Source organism: Terrapene carolina, unplaced genomic scaffold, assembly GCF_002925995.2.
Source record: "Terrapene carolina triunguis isolate 2854851 unplaced genomic scaffold, T_m_triunguis-2.0 Scaffold42, whole genome shotgun sequence".
NCBI classification, from domain to species: Eukaryota; Metazoa; Chordata; order Testudines; family Emydidae; genus Terrapene; species Terrapene triunguis.
The window spans coordinates 44,048,179-44,074,909 of record NW_020664393.1 but is presented as its reverse complement, the minus strand read 5'-3'; positions in this window follow the sequence as shown (position 1 = coordinate 44,074,909).

Sequence of the window (26,731 nt, the reverse complement as noted above, 5' to 3'; positions counted from 1 at the left end):
GCTACACAGAGTTCTTCTTCATATTTAACTTCATATAATAAAACGCTATTTTTATCCAAATAGCTATCATGATATTGTTAAAGTCTTTAGATTATCTGTTTGGATGTTTCCTTACAGCAGTTACAATATTAGACATTAACACCCTGCCCATAAACAGCAGCTGCTAAAATCATGGTTACTAAATAAGCATACACAGTGATATAAATGTCACCCAGAGATATGCATTAAAATGGTGATAACATTCTGAAAAATGAGAATAAACAAAGCTCAGTGAAGAAGAGAGGTTTTTTTGTTTTTTTAAATGTCCTGTGTGAAGTAACTTTAACCCTTTTACCAAACACACCCAGGTGGCACACTGCAATGGCACTAACAAAACTGCATTTGGGATTAAGCTATTGAAGTCTGGTCCTGGTGATGGACATTATTGGATTCTAGTCACCACCACCTCCGGAGGAGATGAGGGACAAAAGTTCATCATAATTGTTCCTGCCATTTGTGTAAATTAGGCTATGGAATCTGCTGAATTTGGGAGATTGGAGGCTGCCCTAGGATGTCTGCCTCTGGTGGGTGGAACTGGGAGCTGACTAGGGCAGCATAGCATGGTGGATAAGGCACATACTCAGAAGACCTGGATTCAATTCCTGGCTCTATCACTGATTTGCTGGGTGACCTTTAGCAAGTCACTTTCCTCCATGTACCTCAATTTTCCCACCTGTAAAATGGGGGATAATAACACTGACATACTTTGTAAGTCTTTGAGATCTATGGATGAAAAATGCTATAACAGAGTAAGATATTCTAATTTATTATTTACTAGGTAATGGAAGTTGACTCCTTGGCCTTCTCTCCTGATGCTACAGAAGGTCAGGCTCCACAAGGTCATGTTGGAAGTCAGATATATTAGAGCATTTAAAACACAGGTGATAGACAAGTTTGCCAATATCGAATTAATTCTGTCTACTCCTTTTTTAAAATTTAGAGACATAGTTAATTCAGTACATGTTTTTCATGAATTAATGCAATTTACAAATACAATTTTTCAAGCATCACAATGATAATATTCTCATAATTAAGCAGCTCTGATGGAACAGCAAAAGGCATCAGGATAGATGACTTGTGCACCTTGCTTTCTCACTTCATTCCTGCCATGGCATCATCTGTAATTTTCCAAAAAAATATAAGCAGTGGCATTTGGAGATTATATTTTGCTGGACTGCAGACATAAATTAAATGTTCACAGACACAGTATAGTTTTTTCTCTTAGATGTTTTCACCAAAATCCATTGGGCTTCGTATGTATCAGCAAGACTCTGATGAATGTTGTATTGCATTATAGACTTTTTGAACAGTCATCAAACACTAGTTTATATGCCAATCATTAGCTTTGTGTCTTCTTAGACACTGAAAGCACTTACAAACATTTGGAAAATATCCTATATTATTCAGCATGAACAAAATTAAAATAGCATATAAAATAAATACCTGTTTTCATGGGGATTGAAAACAACTGGGATAAAATTCCCCTCCTCTCTCCCCTCCTTTTGTTTTTACATGGAATGTCATTGAAGTTGAATTTGCATATAGGCACAATTGCTGAATATGAAATAGTATTTTGGTACCTTTTTAATATAGTGAAGTTTATTTTTTATTTTGTTTAAAATGTCATTGCGCACTTTGGCCTAAAGCCTTCCCTTCTTTGCAAAATCATTGCTCAAAAAGACATGAAGTAAAACACTGACAACAGAAATGTGTTAAACGTAGCAGGCCACAGATTTATTAAACTAATCCAAAAACAACATAGGTGAGGACTGCCAGCCCCTCTTCACTACCAGGCAGTTATGGTAATATATCAATATGGTATTACTACCCAATTTGATCAAGAGAGAGGGGAGACAACACTCAGCTTTACTCCCGTTGCCCCTCAAACAATGGTTCAGCCTATGCTGGAATTCCTTATTCACCCTCCCTTTGTGTGGGTGCCCATGACAGTATGCATTCAGACTCAGTCTGTACAAGACTGAAGACCACCCTCATCCCAAAGCAACTTGGGTGAGGGCCAGTGGTCTCCTGGTCCCTGAGTTCAGGTTTATTCCAAGAACTGGCTACTTAGTCTAACCTCACTGGACATGAGATGTGAGTGTTTATCTTCCCCCTACTCTCCTTTAACTATCCTAACTAACCAGCCAGATCCCCAGGCTGCTGTGCAGAAGGAGAAAAAAAACAAAAAAAACCTTGACATAGTTCATGCTTGTCTGGTGGAAAAATCCCTTCCTGACCCTTCAAAAGGTAATCTGGCTAGCCCACAACATAGCTAGAGATCCAGCCAGGCAATCACACGCAGGGAGGACAGAAAGGGTGTGTGTTCATTCTCTGGTGGCCAAATGGCTGTCCTTTCTTAGGAGGGGACTTTTATCCACAGAGGGGACAGATGAGGAAGCCAACTGAACCCTATTCAAACCTGGCCAAACACAGTCCTACTTACACAGATATAGCCCTACTGAACCCATTGTAAATGGTGAAGCAAGTCATAGAACTGAGTCAGGAAACTTTGTAAAAGTTGCTAACAGATGATAAAAAGGCAGAGAAGATACTGTAAGAACCTTTTTATGATAGAACTATTTTTCTTAATATATAAGGCTAGGCCTGGAATAGGCATGTACTAAAAAATAGTGAAGTCTGCAAGCTGAAATGGAGGCTAGGGCAAAAGGTGCACTCATTGGATTCAAGCCTTTGTCATAAAAGTCATATATCCAGAATCTGGACTTGTTCGTGAGTTGTCCAGCATAATTTTAAGGTTTCTGAAGCCTCTTTCCATCATAGGTTCATTATTATGAGGATAGTTGGAAAATAAAGCTTATTATGTAAGGGGGAAGAATTTGGGATCCAATTTAAAATTCACATACGCAGTTGGGGGTGGAACCCTTGCCTCTTGTACTACAGTCTACCAATGCCTCAGCCTGTGGTTAGAGGGCACTGTTGCTGTTCAAGATTCTGGTCTTTTGATAACACGTAAAATAGAAGAACTACCTACGTGTGGTCATTTAAGATCTTACCGAAAAATCTCACAAAAGTAAGTGTGTTAGCACTTCTGTCCTGGCCCTATTCCAATTGGGCTATAACATGATAGCTATTTAAATCCCAACCAGGATTTCAACTGGAATTTATAACCTGAATTGTGCTGTGTTTACACTGTACGCAGATAAATGCTGCCTCTTTACGTCCCAGAGATACTCTATTTCAGTGGTTTTTCTGGTATGTAGTGTATAGTAGAAATATTTTTTTGTAGAATACATTGGGAACCTCACTAGATGAATATCAGTCATTTAAAATATCCTATTCCAAGAGAAGAACTTGGAATTACTTTAAACTCATTGTTTAATAGAAGAGATAATAGCTTATATCTTCCCAATTTGAATTTGGCTGCATATTTATAATTTCTAGTATATTAGGTTTCACAGGAATTTAGTCCTAAAACTTGACCCAATCTAAATCCATGTTAATCGGGTGAAAAAAATACTGCAGACTGTGAATTTTAAGTTAGATTTTGAAAACAATATAGGACCCAGTATTCAAAAAACAAAAACAGAACCCCAGCCAACCAGTCATGGGACACAAGTTAACTAACAAACCATATTTCTGGAACTGTAGTGCCATCATCAATGGTCCAGATGCATAAATAAGGAAAAGACCAGACAAAAAAATTATAGGAACTTCATCTTCCTTTAAAACATAAGGCATGAAACCAACATCTGCCAGATGGAAAGAACAAAACAGGAAGGAAAATAGTAACCATCAAGCTTTTAAAAAAGGATTAAAAACAATGGGCTTCATAAGTATCTCACACTGACTTCAGTGGAGTAACTCCTGATTTAGGCCTTAATCCTGAAAAGATTTCTGTAATATGTGTAAATTAGAAATCCATGGAAAAATTCATAGCATGTAAAGGTAAGCACTATTCCATAGGCTTGCACGGGAAAAAAGTCTTTTTAAGTGATAAATCAGAATCAGGCCCAATGGTGTGTAAGAAAAGCAAACTATAACTGTAAACACTAAAAATTCCCCAAACCAAATAATTTTAGAATAATCACAATAGTTATCTAATCACTTTCAAAATGACTCTGAAAGATAGAACGAAGTTCTTTACGTGTTAGAATTTTGTTCAGACAACACTTGCTGTGTATGAATTAAAGACATACACACACATATATATTTAAATACAGTAGGGCAAATCTTTGCATTTGTGAGTTCTCAGTGAGCTTATGTCTATGGGGCAGTAATGAATCAGTAAAGATTTCTAAAGCTTTGGAAAATTATACTTAGCACTTTTAGTTGGAGGGCATTTGATTGTAAGCTTTTGAAAAGTGTGATTTTTCTTGTTTACACAGTTGTTTTGAATGTAATGTTAGACAGATCTCATGCCAGAAGAGTTCAAGTTCAAGGAATATTGTACTCTCACAGCTAGCTTCCCAATTCATGACTTGTTATCTTTGTAATACAGACAAGAAGCATCCAGTGTGTTAGAAGATATGGACTTGCTTTTCAAATTACATCATCTCTTTTTCTTATTTTCACTGTGATACTCACAGTATGCTTTCTTGTATTCTTTTTAAGAACACTTTGCACTGAGGTGTAGCACTTTACATTTTCAGAGTGCTATCAAAAACATTAACTGTAAAAACATTAATTCACAACATCGCTAAGGTAGGAATGTACAATCCTCATTTTGCATGATCCGGAGGTTGTAAAATACAGAGATTAAACAGCCAAACAAATCAGAGACAGGCAGGGCCGGCTCTAGACACCAGCGTTCCATGTGCTTGGGGTGGCCCTTTTTAAGGGGCGGCATTCCGTTTTTTTTTTTTTTTTTTGCTTGGGGTGGCAAAAAAACTGGAGCCGTCCCTGGAGACAGGGCTACTAGGATTAGAATGATTTCCATATCTGTCAGCCCCAAAACCGACCTGTACCTCCATTTTGTTATATTTGAAGATTTTAATTCAGTTTTGATAATGTTGTCTGGAGGGAGATAGTTTAAAAAAACAGAAAAAGTAATCTTAATTTGTGTTCCAGTTCAGATAAGAGAAAGCTAAGAAGCTGGATTTTGCCATATCAATCCAGACCAACAAAAATAGATTTACACAACAGGAACATAAGGTAAGGCCTGGATCTGAAAACCACCAGCTCTTTGAAGTACACAATGACTGAATGGGAACCTAGGAATCTATCATCTCCCCATCAGCACAGTCTTCTACATTTTTCAAGCGTGTGGTCTTTGGCATTCTAACAGTAGTTTTGGAGCCCTATATCCTATCCTAAGTTGTACGGGGGAGTGGAGAGTTGCCATTGGATATTAGTACTATAAATATTATTGATCTTTGCAGTTGTAAAACAAAGATTGAGGATGCTTGTGAAATATTCTTATGTGAGTGAGCAGAGCATGCTATTACTGGAGAAACAGTTCAGTAACAAATTTATATTCTTGCTTTGCTATTTTTCCTTTTTCATTTTTATAGTAATTTTATAAACATGGAAGAATAAAGCTTGTACCTCAAACTTTACTATTGCTTCTTCCAGAAATGAAGAACTAAATATGAATTTCTGATCACAAGCATTTTTATGCGCATCAGCATCATGGACATGAGAAGATCTAACTGGAAATAGGGGCTGGGGGGGTTGAGGGTGTTCAGCACTTTACATGAGACACACAAACCAAACAGCAGAATGCTAAGAGGTTGCAGTTTAGTACGACCACATGGATAAAACAATCGGAATTTCTGCATTAGACCTCAGTCTGACTGCACTGCAGTTTAATGAGAGTTTTACCACAGATTTCAAAATGTTAAATAAATAAAATAACCTTTCTTCTTGCTTGCATAACATCTCCATGCATGCCTCAGACCTTTTATTTTCATCACATTAAAACTAAAATCAACACTTTTCAGATTACCTACTAATTAGAGCACATTAAAGACGTAAAAAATTCCCACAAATTTTGGTGAGAAAATAAAACAGTTTGTACAAATACATTCTACAACAGCTTCTCCAAATGTCTCAGATGTACAATTTTACTGAAAGATATTTCTGATTTTTTTATTTAAGTGTGCGTGGACATTTCTTTAGCCTGTCCATTTGGGATGGGGGGCGGGGGGTTAACATTTTGGTTTTAATTTACCAAGGGTAAGAAAGATCTCCTTAAGGTTTATATGTATTGAGTTCCCTGGAGCTTCAAAATAATTGTTCCTTCTGTACCAAAAGCTGGTAATTTGCTATCTAGGTACTAGCCCCAATCATGTAATAATATTTATGAGTGTTTTAATACTTTGGATTTTAAGAATATCTTTGCAACCTGAGTAAATGGCACATTCAAGACATTTTATAACACTATACAAGAGAATCATATCAGAAATGAATTCCATAAACTAACACATGCTGTGAAGGCCAAGTGTTTGGTACTAATCAGCCTGAAAATACCACTGATTTGATTTAGACAAACTATGCAGTAAATTGTGATAGATGAATCATAACTGCATGGTATTACTAATTACACAATGTTACCCCTGCTTTCTATGGCAACAAAGGACAGGACATGACACCATCTGGGAAGCAAAAAGGAGCAACAATCTGGAATTTGAATAGAAGTAAAATGGCTGGTCTCCAGGGTTTGCAGCTTCATTTCTCTTCTCCTTCCAACCCAGGAAACAAAGCAAAGGAGCCGGAGTAACTTTCACAAAATGACCTCACAACATTTACAATTTCCTTTTTAGAGGAAAGAAAACATCCTGAATGATAAACACTCAACACTGGCCGCCTCCTCCTCCTCTCAGCTGGATGCAGCATGGGTGCTCTCTTCCACAGCCTGGTAGCAGCTCAGCAGCTTCACTTTCTGCATCTGGGCGCTCTGAAAGCCTTGGCCCAGAGAGCACTGCCTCCCTCCCACTATACCAGGAATTGCCTACCTCGTCCACGCAAATGTCTGCACCTAGATCACGAAAAAAAATGCTTCCCACCTGCAACTTCACTTACTATTGTGCTGGAGCGCAGTTTTGCCTCTCTTCACAGCAACAGCACAGTGTGGCCCAGTGGTGCCAGGCATACTTCATCCACACACCACAGCAAACACCCAATATGTCTCCTCCCCAGTCCAAGTTTTATCGGAAAGAAATACCCGCAGGAAATGCAAACCAGCACCCCAAATTCTGATCCCTAGACATCTGCAATCAATCAAATGTGCTCATGCAACCACCATTAAAGCATATAACAGATAAAGATTACATACCTCTAGTTCCTGCTGATCAACACATCATCAGTGGACAAGAAGCACTCTTTCATCTATGTCCTCATCATACAAGAGCCACCCCCTCTACCTTGCCTGCATTATAATAGCCAGGGCAGCCCAGAGGATTCAGGGGGCCTGGGGCAAAGCAATTTTGGGGGCCCCTTCCATACAAAAAAGTTGCAATACTATAGAATACTATATTCTTGTGGGGGCCCTGCGGGGCCTGGGGCAAATTGCCCCACTTGCCCCCTTCCCCCCCCCCCCCCCCGCAGCCCTGATAATAGCCTGACTAGATGATACTGCAAGCTGAAAGCTAGGCTAAAGCTACTTACACTATACAACACCACAAGACAAGGGTGGAGAGTGGGAATTATCTTATTCCAGTCCAGCCTCAAGTGCATTAAAGGTCACAGAATGCCAAAATATGTGAAAGTTTGTTGAATAGGGAGAGTCATAGTGAGCTGTGAAATATTTTTGTCATAGATTCATGGAGTTTAAGGCCAGAAGGGACCCTTAGATCATCTAGTTTGACCTCCTGCATTAACCCAGGCCATTACATTTCACCCAGTTAACCCTGTAGTGAGCCAATTAAGGGCATCCAGTCTGGATATGAAGCCTTCAAGCTATGGAGAATCTACCACTTCCCTTGGTAGTTTGTTCCAATTGTTAATCACCCTCACTATTAAATAAACGTTTGCCTTATTTCCAATTTGTATTTGTCTGACTTCAGCTTCCAGACATTGTTTTTTTATGCCTTTTTCCACTTGATTAAAGAGCCCTTTCATACCTGTATTTTCTCCCCATGTCGTAATACATTAATGATTATTCTGAGATACAGCTAACTATAAATAGAGATATATCATTATTGTAATAGATAGGTATATATACCCACACACGTGGAAGAAAAATGTGATAGCCACTCTCTATAAACTGAAAAAAATAAAGCTATTATTAAAAATGAAAATTATTGCAAAAATATATTTGTTTTCAATATATTCAGATCCTCAGAATGAGAATTAATATTTCATTTAGCTACTGTTATGAAAATTTTGGTTCAGTAGTCAATACTGTATAGGCATGAAAGGCAATTCAGTGCCTTATTTATATGCAAGTCCTATAAAAGCTTTTGATATATTAAGTACTGTATATTCCATAGTTCATGAATTAGAACAACATAAGTCATTCATTTCACTCACTAAACACTTTTTGACCAATACTATAAGTTAGCACTCTCTTCTGATGACCTGTTACGCCTCATCCTAGACCCCTTATCCACAATCCCTGAACTTTTTTGTAAGCAAATCCAATTTTACATAGAGATATTACCAAGAATAATTATCTTGCTGCATGGGACAAATCAGAAGTATGTCAATTAAATAAACTCTTTCTCTACCTTCTTTCAAGACTTCCAATTGAAAATAGAGTTCCAATGGGATTAAGAATTTAAGGGTTCATTTTCAACCAGACCTACTTGTAACCACAGTCCTTTATAGTTCAATATAGAAAATATTTTAAACAAAATGAAAGATAATTTTAACCAGTGATCTCCCTTCATCCTTTCCTGGTAGGAAAAATTAAATTCCATAAAAATGGTAATAGTCTCTCTGATTAATCATAAATTGAGTTGTGTTGCTTCTTCCATTCCCTCATGCATGTGAAGAATTTAAAATGTAACAAAATGGCAATAATTGTACTGGACAAACTTCAGTTTAAGCAATTTCAGAGTCAAAGTATTCAAAATATTTATAACTGAAAATAAATAAATACCAATTCACTTTTATATTTCAATAATTATTATTATTACACTAGTACTGCCATTGATAGGAGAGATCTATGTTGCTATCTATCTTAGTTACTCATATGATCCCGAGTACAGTAGCATCTGTACATGTCATAATCTTTAATTAATCTATCATCACAACACCACTGTGAGGTAGAGAAATATTACTTGCTCCAGACCACACAGGAAGTGGGTGGTGGAGTACAGACTTGAATCCAAGTCTCGCTACACCTAGGGTCCTAACCATTGAGTCATGTTGTTATATATTATCTGAGTATTTATAGCCATACAAAGCTTAGTGTGCTGTCACATTATCAATTTTAACTAAGACCAGTCAATATTAGCTGTTCCTGCTAGACAGAGAAAATTCTTATTTATTTGTCACATGGTCGTTATGAGGATTAGTTCATACTTCAAGGAACTTTGACTATGAAAAGGAGTCTTATTCATAGGTAGTCTTGCAGTTTAGATAATTATTTTAGATAAAATATATAACAATGAATTGTTATCAGAGTTAACTTTTTTTCTGTATTTGAACTGTTCACAAACTGATCCTATTTGTACATGTTTGTATGAATTAGTTATTTGCATAAATATTAGGGAATGTCTGTTTTTCATATACATGCAAATGAACGAGTATTCATTATTAGTTGTCAGTCATTTATGGTTGTTCTGCTGTTTACATTTTTTTCATTCATCAAATCAGAAAGTGGAATCAATGCCATGTGATCTAACACATACCACAAATAATGATCAGCAAAGACTCAAGGTTAACTGTTTACCAGCACCCAACACTGGAATTTTTTACCATATACAGTTTGATGACTATTCACATATACATTCACACAAATACCAGACATTAAGGGACAAAAATATGGTTGACTAAAAAGCCATTTAGAATCTGAAACAATGTTTGCAAACACAGTCTTACTGTTTTCAAACAGCTGCACTTTGCACAAAAAATGACAGCATTTGTATTCTTGTTTGCCCCATGACTTTGTCATCTTTGAATTGTAGTGGGGGGTGTTAATCAGCTCTTTCTGAAAAGCTCTGCATCCTATTACAATTCTATACATCATCCAGTGCCCCCTAGAATTCTCTAACTGAAATGTTAGTTGCCTTGGTAAGTTTTCACAAGGGCCAAAGAATTTACATAATTGAATTCTTTAAATCATCCAGATTATCTTCACTTAATTAACAATTTTAATTACCTTTCTTTCCAGTTTTTATAATGATCAGCAATGACTTGTAGGACTTTAGAGCAAATGTGCATGATGCATTGCAAGCACCATTTTTCTAGGGGGCTGTAAAACTACTTTTATCACCCCCTAATACTAAACATTACAGACTTCTGCCCACCACAGTCACCATGCAGAGGCTCAACCTGAGGAATGTGGGTGTAGTTGAGCAAGATTATTCTTTGAGATACAAGTCAGACTTTCACTGTAAATGAAAAGTGTGTTTGTGCGAGGGGCAGAGGAGATCTTTAGGTTACACATACACCCCCTCTTACCACTTGTTTATTCCACCCTAATTATTGGTTTACATTTTTAAGGCTATTTTCACAAGGAAAAGGGCTAAAATCTTATTTGGGCTTTAAATGAAAGCTTAGATGCAGCTGCTTTGCATTACAACCCTTTTAGAGGGATGAAGGACTTTGCGTCCATGGGCTTCATAGTATCTGAAGAATCTCTCTGAGCAGCTCCATTTTCCTTGGAGCTCTCCCAGCCAAGCACCAATCAGATCAGACCCTGCTTATCTTAAAATCTGATGAGAGCACATTCCAAGGTTACTGATAAAAACACAATATGAATTGTAAAATATTTTTGATAAAGTATAACAGACTTGTTCTCTTAAGTAATCAAAATACAGGTATTTAGGGCCATATCCTGTTCCCATTGAAGTAAATGCCATTGGTTTTCAAAAGGCACAGGAAGGGTCCCTTAATGATATAAACAATTTTCACTTTGCTGTACCAATATTCACCAGAAAAAAAATAGTTCACTCATTTCATATAATGAATGTATTTTCACAGAACTCTGATCAGTACCTTCTGCTTTGAAAATACACATCCTGGCTTTGCAAGAACTTATTTATACTATACCAACAGAAGACTATTATCCTGTGACAACATTTTTATTCCAGTGACAGTTATCTTTGTTTGGAGACCTCAGTAAGCCTTTTATTCCAGCCAAAAGTTCCTTCCTTCATTGCTTCAGGTTGCAAACTTACTCATGTGAGTTGGTTTTACTCATGCAAATGGATCCATTGACTAAAACCTACTTGTGTGAGTAAGCTTGTGCCAGGATCAGGCCCTGAATGTTATTATTTGTTGCATTTCCTCTTTAACTGTCCTGTGCAGCTTTACTTCAGAAAGGTAGATAGTGAACAATGTGAATTGCAGTTAAAAAAGGAAACAAAATGTCAGGATGTATAAAGAATAGAATAGAAAATAATGAAACTATTATGATGACATTACATAAATCGGGGTGCATATTCACCTAGAACATTATGTTCCTTCTGGTCCTCTCATCTTAAAAAAGAAATAGCAGAAATAAAAGTAGTCCAGAGAGACCGGTAATGAAAATGATTGGAGGTCTGGAAAGACTTCACCATCAGCAATCACTGTTAAAATTAGGATAATTTATTTGCATTCGGTGCCTTTAAAATACCTAAAATAATGATTAATATGAAGATGATAAATTCAGGACTGCTCTCTCCTGTGATAAAAGAACAAGTGGACAGCCAATTAAAATGCAATACATTTAAAATGGATACAAACTTTTTTCAGTCAATCTATGGAACTCATTGACACAAAATATTATTAAACGCAAGAGCCAAGAAGGGTTCAAAAGAAGATTGGCTATTTATATTGATGATGAGGCTATCCATAATTCCATTAGATGGGAAAAATTCCATTAGATGGGATGAAAAGTAGAAATTATAAATCCCCATGCTCCAAGGAATAAACCAACCTGTAACTGACTGTGATAAACTTAGTGATAAATAGTGATAATAGTAATAAACTTCCCTGATGGGTATGTCATTCCAGACAAGTCCTTTATAGGAAATCTAGCAGCGTCTTCCTAAGTATATAGAATGGACTCATATCAGAAACAAGATACTGATCTAGATAGACCATTGGTTTGATCCAGTATGGCAATTCCTATGATCCACAGAGACTAGTGAAAGATTGGATATATAAAAATAATATATATTTCTAGAGAGTTCCTTAATTTATTGAGACACTGCGGCAGAACACTAAAAATGCAAGGAATGTGCTTTAAAAAGCATCCAATGCAATGAATAAAATGAGCAACTGGAGAGTAATTGGCAACATAAGCAAGATTGTTATTGGGAGTCTAAAATATTCTTTGAAAAGTAAAAAAAAGGTTTAATTGGCTCTGGTTGCAGTAGCCTAGTATGGAATAGCTTTGTTTTGATGAAACCAAGAAACCGTTTTTGTTGGACTGTTGGAAGCTAAAAAGGAAAAGTTTAGGAAAAAGCAGTGTCCTAATGACTATGCTTTGCTAGTTTTTGGATGAGCCATAAAAACATAGATGGCTTCTAAATAAATAGGCTATTTATTTCTTAACAACTGTCATGGGTGTTCGAATCCTTCAGCTCTTTCTTACATGCTCCATGGTAACAAATATATGCCAGTAACAGAAGATGAATAAAGACTGCCAATAATTAATTTTTGTTTGTGGTGTCTAATCTATCATTCCACTGCACGTTACCGTACCCTAAATTAAAGTGTATGCTGTGTCATCTGTGCCTTTTGCATTATAGAAACTTTATGCTCCGTGAGTAACAATGCAAGCTAACTAGTCTAGTGGTTTTCTATACATGATAGATGTGAACATTTGTGAATTTCTTTTAATCAGCATTTATAATGGGTTGACAGTAAACAAATCAATGACATACACTAATTTAAAGTTTACAATGATTTTAATACAGTAAATTGCTGCTACTTTAATTAATCAGAATTTCTTCAGTGTAGCAACATGTCTTTCCACCTACTTTGAGTCATTACACAATATTTTTTTCCCAAAGTGACACAAACAGTCCCTGAACTTAATTTGGTGCTTCAAATTATGTAATAAATCTTTACCGTATTTATTTTTTTCTAATACCAAAGCTTCCACAACAGATTATTTTATGTTTCTGGCTGCTGCAATGCATATTGTAATATTTCACAGTAAATCAGTCTACTCAAAAGTGTTAGTTTTCTGCTCTTTATCTCAGATTATTCTAATTTACCATAAAGGTTATAAAGAGAATATTAAAGTTTCTCCCTCCAAAAATCACAGCTGTGGTAGGAATGGGCACTAAACTGAAATGGTTCCCTAATACCCAGAATACCAGCAGTAGGGCATGATCCAACTTCCATTAAAGTCAATAGAGAGACTCCTATTGATTTGACAGGTGTTGGATTAGGCCCATAGTTAGATTCAGATTAATACTGATTAATTCCCCATATCACAGGAACTATAAGAATTTTTTATATATATATTTCTAACTGAGACTTTTCTTAGCATTTGGACAGTCTTGAGACCTTTGAATTAGCTTCTTATTTTACTACAATTTAGGCTAGGGTATTTTTTTAGACTTATACAAAGTTTATACCTTGGAATTATACCTATCCAAAGTCCTAGCTGCCCCTAATATTACATACTATACATATTACAATTACAAAAGTACTAAACAGTGGTTTATTCTCTGACAACCAACTGCTTAGGCTTGTAGGTACTGAATGGGTTTTGATAATGTTCACTACAATACAGTGATAAGTGCTTGTGTGGTTTTGAAATAACTAATAACTATATAAAAGTTTCCCACTTTTTTCACATGCTGTTTATTTTTATGCACTGAACGTGAAGAAATAATACTGAGGAAAAGATTGTATTCCAGCATCAATCCATGCATGGTCTAGCTCTCCAGCTCTCCAAAAGGGAAAGCAATGGCCCAGATTCAGCAAGGTACCTAAATATGTGCCTAACTGAAGGCACAGATGTCAGTAAAGCCAATGGGACTGCTCCCACGCTTAAATTAGTACCTTGCAAAATTGGGAGCTCACTTTTGAAAATTGAATGCATAATTCTTTAGACTTTTTCTGGAAAATAAGCAGCCTATATGTTCACCAACACAAGAATGCAAGTTAGTTGACAGTCAGTGTTGCAGATCCCAGCTAAACAAGCAATCCAACAATAACCCAAGACATCGGTGGTTACTTATTTTCAACCACAGTTTTACAGTACAAGAAAATGAACTAAATTCATATCTTTACAAGCAATGTTAGTAAAGATGACACTGAGTCACTAATAACAACTACAAAAAGCTAGCACTTAATGACATCTTTTTCTTTAGTTACATACATTGTTAAAATAATTAGATTAAATCGAAAAATCTCGAAACCAAATATTCATCAGGCTTTGCACCCTTGTCTGAATATTTTGCATGAAAAGATAGTATACTCCTCAGGGGTCCAAGTATCAAAGTAATAAGCTTGGTATTTCTTTACACCTTCAGATACCTATCTGTGAAAGATATGATAGGCTTTTAACGACTTGAGTTTCAAGCCTATAATATGTTAAGCCCTGATGCATACAGTGGAACCAAATTGAATTAAGTGCATGAGCGAGTGCCACATTCTAGAGGGAAATACAAGGCAAAAGCAGGTCTGACACATTTTAGTTCTTCGGTAACCTTCTCACCCAAAGTGCCCAGGGAATTGTAGTGATGATATAAGTAGGTCCATAGGAAGAATGGTTTTAATCACCCAGTGGGATTACTAATGATATGTGTTAAAGGTGGAGTAACCATAGCTCAGCATGTTAACAAATTTCACTGTACAAGGCTGTATGTGAAGGTCTATTAAAACAGGCTTCTGGAAATGAGGAAATTAAACGAACAAAGGACATGAGACGAAAGGGTATTTTTATCTTTAAAAAAGTCCGGGGAATGTGACCTAGCAAACACTGCACCAGCCCACGGCATCATGGTAAAAGATGATGAAAACCAGATTTTCTAAAAAGGTGAATAAAGCCTAAATAATCTATTTCATTAATATTTTAAAGTGTTCGTTTTTCAAATACACTACATGAGAATTTTACAGCAATCAAATATTGTACAGCCATGTCCTGTTATTAAAATGAAGTCTCCACTGTCATTTGAAAATTACTCCAGATTGCACATATTAACATACTTTAAACTGTTGATATTCAAAATTTGTTAACTATAGCAAATTACTGCTGTCAATGTCAATAATTATGGATTATGGTAAATAACTCTAACAAATAGCATGATATAGTTCAGAATGAGTTTTTAAGGATAGTTTATCTTTTAGGTTTAGTCTGATGGGGAATGTTATCTGGGTTACATTTTGTTTAAAAATGCACCTCTTTTGGAGAGAGCATTTTAAATAACAGTGCCTGGACTTTAGCAAAAATAGTGAGCCCAATTCTGTGCCCATTGATTTCAATGGCAAACATCAATTTTTTTTAAATGGGATTGTGGCTGAGCTCCAATGTCTACTGCTCCTTTGCTTATTCTGCTAGTTCGACAAAGTTAACTAATACTAATAATCAGTATTAGAGAGACAAGGTGGGTGAGGTAACATCTTTTTACTGGCCGAACTTCTGTTGGTGAGAGACAACCTTTCAAGCCACATAGAACTCTTCTTCAGGTCTTCAGCTGTGTGTGGCTCGGAAGCTTGTCTCTCTCACCAACAAAAGTTCGTTCAGTAAAAGATATTACCTCAAACACCTTCTCTCTTTAATATCCTGATAATAATAATATCATGGCTCCAGCTAATTGCATATAATAATCAGTATTCTGAGATCTGTTCTGGCATTCCTGAAGCTGCTAATGTACAAACATGCCAGAAAAAGAGAAAGCCACACTGAATTTTGTTCTTTTAGGGTTGTTTTTAAAATCTACTGAAGTTTTCAAACAAACAAAGACAATTAGTGAAGAAAAATCTCCCTCCCCAAATGTATTAGTAATTTCATGAAAGGTTTAGATTAGATGATCCAATAGAACTTGCTCACCAAGAGAGTATGTGATTCTGTACATCTTACAAGTTACCTGTACAAAAATACTAATTTGTTTTATACAGATACATGAACTCATTTTGTTTTTACCATTAAAAATATATATTTTTTAAAAATCAAGAATTAAAATAAACTCAGATAATTCCTACTTTCTGCTCCTGTTCATGGTAAGAGTTTTAGAACACTCATTCACATTGTTTAGCTATATGAATAACATATGTCAATCACAAGATATTTCTGGTAACTGTACCATGCATGTTTCCTTAAAATTTTTCATTTTATACCAAACTCCACAGTTCAGAATGTGTCACACTCCTTTCCACAGAGAGATTAGGTTCCTTCTTCTCCCACCCATTTTTCAGCATGCACACAATGTCCTTATAATACCATCTCCTTAGGCAGAATCCTTGCTACCACTCAAGAATTAAAAATAGAAAACTGAGACTGACAATAAAATAATGCAGCTTTTTTTTTTCAAGTATAGTTAACAGAGTTATAGGTCAAGATCAAAAAGAACAAGCTCTTTAACTGAAGCTCCTGGGGAACAAGTCACTTAACTTCATAAATATCAGTTACACTCAAATAGCCTTTATTCTGTTTGAGCAACCCCGGCATTCCCAGAGGACACTGTCTTTCAATCTTCTGTTCTACATTCATCCTCAGTCAATAAGGTCATTATCCACAGTACAGGCGTCCCATCACTGTCTATTAGACATCTTCAATTTCAATACATTGCTCAAGCACCGCGAATATAATACCAGCCTTGAAATGAAGACAAAAAGATGCCAAATCTGCAGAGTTCACCAGAATTAAGGTGAGATCATATTTTTGTGTATAATCTTTCTATTGAATTAACAGTACAAATCAGCTATTTCAGTATTACAACACCTCTTTATTACAGCATTATGGTACCAATACTAGATGGTTAAAGCTGGAATTAATTAGAAGAGTCTAGACTGACAAAAGACAGATATTTCTTAATAACCTAAAAAAATTGAAAAGTTAATGAGGCAACTCAAAAGGGCAAGCTGTCTCAGCACACTCAATTTTATTAACCAGGGCTGGACTTTCAATCCATAAAATAGCTCATGCACAAATTGTTGGTATTCCCCCTGACAGATAATTCTAACACAAGTAGTGTCATAGAATGGGCTAGTTTGTACAGGTGTATGATACACTATGGCACATCAACAACTAAATCAAGTTTAAGATAAAAAAGACTAATTATGTGAAGTCAATTTATTTATTTTTGAAACCAAAGAGAGAGTCTAAAGCATTAATATTTATTAAAGATATTAGGTCCATAAAAATGATCAGATTTGTGACAAATATTGGCTCGTAGCCAGAGTATTTGAACTGACCATACTGATACAAGACAAGGATATTTCTGATAATATAGAGGATTTTAAATATAATAGCCTCTCTCTGAAAAAGTAGAAGAATTAAATTCCCTAATGACAGTCTGTGACAAAAAGCTGATTGATCATGAGAATAGGATAGAGCTCCAGGGTTAGTAGAGAGAAAGATTTTGACAGAAATATGTCCTGTGAATTCAGATATTTTAACTTAACTGGAAATTATCCCTTCACACTAATCATCAGTTAAGATATATGGAAAACCCAGTAATATATGTACGGTATCTAAAATACTAGGCATGCTATAAGGATATTTGGAATATCTAACAATAAAAAAGCTGCTCACTCTTGTAAAGATTTCTTCTTGATACTGTCAGGTCTGTGACTCCAAATAATTCCCGTTCATGAACAGGCTGGCCTCCAAACAAATGTTTTATGGAGGACAACCTGTGTTAAGGGCTTATGGAATGAATCCTGAACACATTATTTAGTAGGTTATACTCCCTTGGATTTTAGTTCACAGCAAAACTATTAGGCCCAGTCCTCCTCCTATAGGTACACAACAGGATGAAGTACAGCCACCTCCATGGCTTCATACCCCTCTCTTTCGTCTCATGGCGGTGCAAGCTGGAAGAAATTAGGAGAGGTAATACTGATGTGGGACATGGCCATCATCCCACTTTACCAGAATAATGGATAAGCACATGTTAAAATAAATAAAGTTTACTTCGGAAGGAAAATTGACTGAGACATTTGAGCTTATACATTGCTCAAAATGTATAACAGGATCTTTAATTTTCATCTGGCCAGTCATCAGCAAAGAAAAGGAAACATAGACATTGAGGTTTATTCAGGCATGATCGGTCCCCATGGTCAAGTCTGCAGGATTCTTGACAAAACTGTGAAGGGTTTACACAGAATTTTATGCTCGTTACACTTTTGTGCTGACAGAATTGCACTATTCTGTCCTCCTCATTCACCATTCTATTCATTTAGGACAAATATAACCCACTTTAATAGATTTGTATACACTGTATCTGAGGTATGCATGTCTCCAGTTTTAAAAGCATTGTGGCTTAAGGGAATAACTAGCTATAACAAAATGATAGTGCTTTCTACAGATCTGTTGTTACTGAAAGGCCCTGGGATGTTTTTAAGAAGAGTCAAACATAATTAGTGCACAAATAAACAGTTTTAGCTGAAAGATTTTAAGTAATTAAAGTGATACTGTTAATGCAGCTTTAATTGCTGAACTTTAAATCTCTTTTACAAGTTAACAGAGCACAGTAATATCTAAAACTTTTAAACTATTATCATGCATATGAGGTGTGTTACTGAGGTATAAGGTATTTATGTAATTATTTTTTCTTATTTTCTTATCTTTATCTTTCATTGTCCAACTGACAATCAGCTGCTAGTGGCAAAGAATCCATGTTGATGCTAGTTACCACTGTTTAAAATAGCTCCCCAACTGCCACCTCACTGAGGGCAATATGCTGTTCCCACTGAAGACTGTGTTAAAATGGTCACTGATCCGCTGGGAGCAAAATTGGTTTAAAATGCCCATAACACAAACAATGTGATTTTTCTTCTCAAAATCTGGCCTCTCTTCCTTCAAATTCCTTAGAGATAATTAGAAAGTCCTTGATTAACATCTTCTTCTGTACCAGCTAGCATATTTTTGAGCTGGTAAGAGAATAACTGCAATCCAGTTAAATATGACCTACTAAGAAAGGGAATCTCTCCTCAGAGACAGATTCAGGAGCCTACTGTCTACAGTCCGGGGAAGAACTTGGACCATTAGAATTAGCAGTAATGCAAAATGACGCTAGTGCCATTTGGCTTTGTTTTTCTCTATTGTATTACATTCTCCATTTACCACATCTTGATATAAATGAGCTATAGATAATAGTGTGTTATCCCTCACATTATTAGCAATATTATTTTCATAGGCAATTAGCATTCTAGGTAGAAATTTCTCAAATAAAGCAAAATAATATTCTATTCAAACTAGAGCTATGCCAAACTACTATCTCAGATGGGTCATTCTATTTACACATTAGGTCATTGCGGGGGACAGAGGCTGCAGATATATATGCTCATCTGAATGTGTGTAGGAGACAGCTATCTACTGGAAAGGCTGAATAGTAATGAGAATGTATCAAGATTCCCTTTCATGAATACAGAAAGCTGGAGGAAAGTTCCCTACTCATTTCATTTTCTCATAGAAACATAAACATCAGCTAACATAAGCCCGTTCTTGAAACCTCAGTCTTACGGATAACCACACCTGGAATGATTCCCAGAGAGGATAAGTTACATGCAATGGTAGCACACAACCAAGGTTCTGAAACCTTTGGTGCAAGTGGAAGAAATCTGGACAACTAAATGAAACTAGAAGCCAAAAACATCATGAATTTGGGAGGTAGAAACTAAAAAACATTGTCCACCTTTTCCTTTTTTTACATGCAGATGAACCACTTTCCCAGAAAGCCAACCTAAAATAGTTTCCCAAATTAGTCTAGCTGCTGCTACTTGGAGACATCTTCTACAGTAATGCCTACCCCAAACGCTCATAAAACATGACTCAAGACTCAAAACTCATGCGCTGCACATAAAAAATATTTTTTAATAATAAATTTGGGGTTTTCATATTATTTGTGTTTTTGAGCTCTTAAGAGTCATGTTTTCAAGCTTCCAACCATTTTATTTTTTGTAATGAAAACAGAGATTCTCACATGATCATATGACTCCAGGAACTGGGACTTTACAAAAAAAAAAGCCCACAAATATTGCAAGATTTACAATAAACATTTCAAGAATTGGCAAAACTGCTTCCATTTCCTGGGGTTCTGGGCTACAGGGTAACCACAAGAATGTCCTAGATACCAATGATCAAGATGGTCCCTTCTAACCTTAAACTCTATGAGTCTATGAGACGCAAGGTGGGTGAGGCAGTATCTTTTATTGGACCAACTTCTATTGGCGACAGAGACAAGCTTTTGAGCTTACACAGAAGTCTCCTTCAGGTCTCTACTTCAGCTTGTCTCTCTCACCAACAGAAGTTGGTCAATAAAATATATTACCTCTCCCATCTTGTCTCTCTAATATTCTGGGACCGACATGGCTACAACAGCACTGCGTACTGGATATCACTGTTCATCCAGAAGCTCTGCCCAGTTTGCTGGCCTGTGCTGGGACAGATTGGCCTTGCCAGCTGGCCTGAGATTGAGGAGCTCATTGCCTGAAGAAGTTAGTATAACCACAAACAACAGAGCAAAATGAAAATCTTAGTTCTTTGATTTAGTTTTACCGGAATTATAAATAAATGAATAAATAAATTCATCCAAATGAGGTGGGGAGAGAGAAAGAAATATGAAATATCCTAGAATAATTATGGAGAGTTAAGATTGAAGAACATTTCTCAAATGGGGAATAACTGACCAGGCAGCAATATTTCACAAATTCAATATGAGGCAACAATGTGATGCAGCTGAGAAAGAGGCGAATGGAATTCTGGGATGTATTAACAGGCATGTCATATGTAAGACACGGGAGGTAATTGTTTTGCTCTACTCAGAACTGAGGCATCAGCAGAAGTACTGTGTACAGTTTTGGGCTCCATATTTTAAGAAAGATGTGGACAAATTGGAGATAGAGTCCAAAGGACATCAACAAATATGATAAGAGGCTTAGAAAGAACTGGGAATGTTTAGTCTAGAGAAGGGAAAACTGAAGGGGGGTGGGCATAATACAAGTTTTCAAATATTGAAGAGATTGTTATAAAGAGGACAGTGATTAATTGTTCTACATGCCCAGTGAGGGTAGGACAAAAAGTAATTGGCTTCATCTGCTGCTAGGGAGATTTAGAATAGACACTAGGAAAATATTTTAACTGCTGAGGGTCCCCAGTATACATCTCCCCCTTATCTGTTGTTTCACATATCCGTCGCTCATCAATAGGGGAATGTGTTCTGATTCACGTCGGTCCTGATTGGCATATCCATCGTTTTCAGTAATTGGGGATGGAGTGGTGGAGTGAAAGGTGGCACGATGAACAACGGTGGCCAGAGCATTTGTTTGTTGACTATGTTTTAGTGACATCTCTCCAGAATGATAAATTTGTGACTGGGAAACTTATATAAACAGATGTTTCCTAGTAGTCCAAGATTTTTAAAATGTTTTATTTGCCAAGGTCGTTACTCACATCATTGCTATCTCAATTATCTCGGGGAGTTTCTGTACTAAACTTCTTTATTATTATAATTCATTTTTATGTAAAAACAGCCATATCGGGTTAGACCAATGGTCCATCCACCCTAGTATCCTGTCTTCCGACAGTGGTCAATGCCAGGTGCTTCAGAGGGAATGAACGGAACAGGGGATCATCGAGTGATCCATCCCCTGTTGTCCACTCCCAGCTTCTGGTGAACAGAGGCTAGGGGCACTCAGAACATGGTGTTGCATCCCTGCCAATCCTGGCTAACAGCCATTGATGGACCTAACCTCTATTAACTTATCTAGTTCTTTTTTTAACCCTGTTGCAATTTTGGCCTTCACAACATCCTTGACAAAAAGTTCCACAGGTTGACTGTGCATTGTGCGAAGAAATACTTCCTTTTGTTTGTTTTAAACTTGCTGCCTATTAATTTCTTTGGGTGACCCCTGGTTCTTGTGTTAAGTGAAGGGGTAAATAACATTTCCTTATTCATTTTCTCCACATCAGTCAACATTTTATAGTCCTCTATTATATCCCCTCTTAGTCATCTCTTTTCCAAGCTGAAAAGTCCCAGTCTTTTTAATCTCTCCTCGTATGGAATCTGTTCCATATCCCTAATCATTTTTGTTGCCCTTTTCTGTTCCTTTTCCAATTCCAATATATCTTTTTTGATATGGAGTGACCAGAACTGCAAGCAGTGTTCAAGATGTGGGCATATCATGGATTTATATAGTAAAAGTGGAGGAGCTTGATTTCCCAGACTGATTAGCCAAGCCAATACTGACAACCCAGATGAAAAAGGCTGCAAAAAAACATGCTTCTGGACTGCATCAACATGCAGAAAGCCTTATAAGTCAGTCACTATCAAAACTAATTTTAGAAATACTTTAATAAGGTTGTTAAGAATGCTGAAGACACAACTCAGTTTATGTCAACCAACATGGCTGTTGCATCGTACTTTCTATTTAAGCAAGAGATACCACACACAACAAACAGTTTGACATATTTCGTGAGCTTGCACCAGGTGCTAGCAACAAACCCAAGCAGATGCCACTGGCTCTATGGAGCATCGGCATATGATGTTATCGGTGGCATGGGGATTCTTGGCTCCAGGCACATGGCTGAGCTATAAAGGAAGTTTTAATGAGTCCTTCCAATTTCAGGATCCGGAATGCTGGTCACCTATACTGCCCACCACAGGGGGTGGGTGTTGCGGTACCTGGTCATTGACAACCCAGCTTCTGGCATGCTTGACGATCCTGGAATACTGCAAGGGACAATGGGTTCTTTTGGAAGAATGGGGCTTCACCAATTTGGGCTGATATAAAAGAGGCCATTGGGAGATGTCTGGGAACCTGATTGGGTTTGGGGGGGAGGCAGCCAAGCTAATTGATAGTACCTCCTTGTGGTGGATGTCCAGTGCAGGTACTCCATAGGGAAGGCACCCAGTGACCAGATAAAAGGCCTGGTAAAGGACTTAAAAGGAGGTGCTGGATAAAGGAACAGAACGAGGGAGGAGGGTTGGGGACTCCTATGATTAGTACGGCTAGTAGCCAACCCCTCCCCATTCTTATTGCCCACCTTAACCCTCTTACAAGGGGGGTGGATGGTAAGGTCCCAAGCCATGGGTTGTCTGGGGGACCTGGATGGAAAATGAAGGGGGGCTGGTGGAAGCCCTGGGTAATGATTTGAATAAACATGGATTTGCCTACACCATACACTTTATCTGCCAGGTAGTCCCAGACATCTATATAATAAAGTTGTAGCCTGATTAAAATCCTTATCAAGTGTTTCCTGTCCTTCTTTTGGTATAGCCAGACAATGAAAATCAATTAATTATTTGTGATTTACCCAAATTCTATAGTGATGAGTGCCATAGAAAACCCATGAGACAAAACAATAATTCCTTCTTCAAACCAGAGTCAGAACAGTGTGCAGTAAGAGAGTCCTAGGGCCACACATTAAATAATGAGGATAAAACAATATTGATTACCTGCTCATTCAGAGAGCACTGTCCACTCTGTGCACTGAATGAGGCTGGATTCCTCAGAAAAAATAATGTGTGATCATGTAACTAATGACTGTATCATAATGTGTATTCACAAGCAAACTTAAATCTGGCACTTCTGAACTTTTGAGTTCTGGATTATGCAACTTTATTGTTCTTTTAGTGTAGTTATGCGTATATAATATAAATGTTTTTGAACAAATATGTAATATAAACAGACGTGCTGCTGATTTCATGCTATGCTATTGGAAATTGTGTTTGAAGGTCAGTTATTACACAGCAGTGGGTAATTAGGTGACTACAGTAACTCTGCATTTATAGACTTTTTAATTTTTCAGGGTGTTTTGTTTTATCTTTTAACAAAGGTTTTTTTGTGTATTTAATGACTTGTAAGGCACACAGATACTTTAATGATGAGTAAGGTAAAAATTAGGGGTGTCAAGTGATTAAAAAAATAATCGTGATTAATTGTGTGATTAATCACACTGTTATTTAAATATTTTTGGATGTTTTCTACATTTTCAAATATTGAAAGTAAATATTGAAAGTAAACTTTAGTAGCTACTACAGTTTCCAGGACCCCACATTTCCAAAGAATCAAGATAATCATTCTTCTGAAAAAACAAGCATTTTCACACTTGTAGAAAGAGATTTTCCTTAACACCGTTACAGATCTCAGAATACAAGGGTGAGAACTATTGTTGGGCTTTGATTCTGGCAGCATGTAGGTAGCTGTGTGTGTAGGTGCCTGCCATCTAAAAGCATAACGTCTATTGTTGTATTATTAGAAAGCTGCCATTAAGCAGATCTGCGTACTATCATAGTTGCTGATGCCTAAGTATAAAATTATATGCTCGCTGATTCCTAAACTTGGATGGCTGTAGCAAGGAAGATCATAAACACTGTAAGCTTAAATGAATTGTGTACAAATGACTGCATCACAATTAAAGGTGGGGCAGAATTTGTCTGGGTTTACCCAAAGAAGGGCGGCTCTGCTTTGTGGTTGGGAGGGGAGGAGGGTGGAGGAGGAAGGTCAGAAACTGCTGCAAAGCCTCCCCACCCCTCCAGGAATGTACATAAAGGTACGCAATCTGGGTGGGGCAAGTCTCTATGCCCAAGCAGCGAGGAAGCCAGCACCCACCCTTCCTCCCCTAGTGGAGGCGAATGGCAGGCTGGGTTAGGACTTGCTGTGGACATTACGCTAGTCGCCCCTTTTAAAGGGGGGCTGGGAAGGAATTTTTCCCGCGCCACCAGAATTGGCTTCAATGGAGTGTGGTTTTTTTGCCTTCCTCACAGTGGATGTGAGGATAGACCTTTTCTGGTGAGAAGAAAAGGTGGTAAACCATATGTCGCAACTTATTTTGTAATATTGGGTGGATGTTCAGTGCAGATACTCCATAGGGAGGGCAACCAGTGACCAGATAAATGGACTGGTAAAGGACTTAAAAGGAGGTACTGGAGAAAGGAATGCAGAATGGGGGAGGGGGTTCGGGGACTCCTATGGTTGGTACGGCAGGGAGCCAACCCCCTCCATTCTCATAGCCCTCCTTAACCCTCTTATGAAGCAGGTGGATGGTAAGGTCCAAGCCATGGGTCGGCTGGGGGATCAGGATGGAAACAAAGGGGGGCTGGTGAAAGCCCCAAAAAACTGATTTGAATAAGCATGGATTTGCCTGCACTGTACACTTTATCTACCGGGTAGTCCCAGACATCTATATCAGTGGTTCTCAAAGCCGGTCCGCCGCTTGTTCAGGGAAAGCCCCTTGCGGGCCGGGCCGGTTTGTTTACATGCCGCGTCTGCAGGTTCGGCCGATTGTGGCTTCCACTGGCCGCAGTTCGGGACGCTCCAGGCCAATGGGGGCTGCGGGAAGCGGCGTGGGATGTGCTGGCCGCCCTTCCCGCAGCCCCCATTGGCCTGTAGCGGCCCGAACTGAGGCCAGTGGAAGCCACAATCGGCCGAACCTGCGGACGCGGCAGATAAACAAACCAGCGCGGCCCGCCAGGGGCTTTCCCTGAACAAGCGGCGGACCAGCTTTGAGAACCACTTATCTATATAATAAAGTTGCGGCCTGATTAAAACCCATAACAAGTCTCCTGTCCTTCTTGCGGTATACCCAGACAAAAGCCTAATTTACCAAATCAGAAGGCTATCTGTATATACTGTCAGAAATAAAAGAACAGCTTAAATGGTTCCTCCACCTCCTAATTACTCTGAAGGAGATTGCATTGAAAAACTCTTTGCATACACTTAGAAAAGCTACAAAATATTTTAATGTAATTTTAGAATACAGTTCAGATTTTTTTAAATAGTTGGCAATTATTTATGAGGTCTATGTTTAAATAAAAGTTTTATGCTGTATGTTTCACTTTCTCTTCTGTTGTCTATTTAAATAACACTTTCCTAAGAAATACTATAACCTAATAAATATAGATAATGGACTAAATTTCATTCACAGTTACAATGCTGTTAATCCAGAGTAATTCCACTAGCCTGAATGATCTTGATGTAATTTCATCAGACGCTAGGATTGCAACTTACAGCAACTGTGACTGTACAGACAACTACAACACAGAAATTTGACCCAGAAGTGGGACAGTTGGCAGTTCTGATACTGCCCTTCACCAAACTCCATTCGGAATTTCAAAGTGTAATGAGTCCACTCACTACTATGCATCCTCTCATGACCATCTTTGGTGTAGCAGCTAGAGTCCCCCGCTCCACCCCCACCCCTTTCAACGATTGTCCAGCACCATGATAGATTCTCTGCCTGGTAATTTGTCCAGTGACTCAGCACTCAGTCTTTAGTCCACCCCTTCTGGGGTTACAGTTGTCCAAACTAAAAATCCCCAAAAATGTCTTAACACAAAAGCAGAACCTTCTGTCCTCTCCATGGCTATTCCTCCCTGCAGGGCCGGCTCTGGCTTTTTTGCCGCCCTAGGCAAAAAAGCCTCTGGCCGGAGCCGGGAGGGGAGGGGAGGGCAGCCGGAGCCCCGGCGGGGGCTCCGCTCTCCCCCTGGCGGCCGGGGGGAGGGCGCCGGGG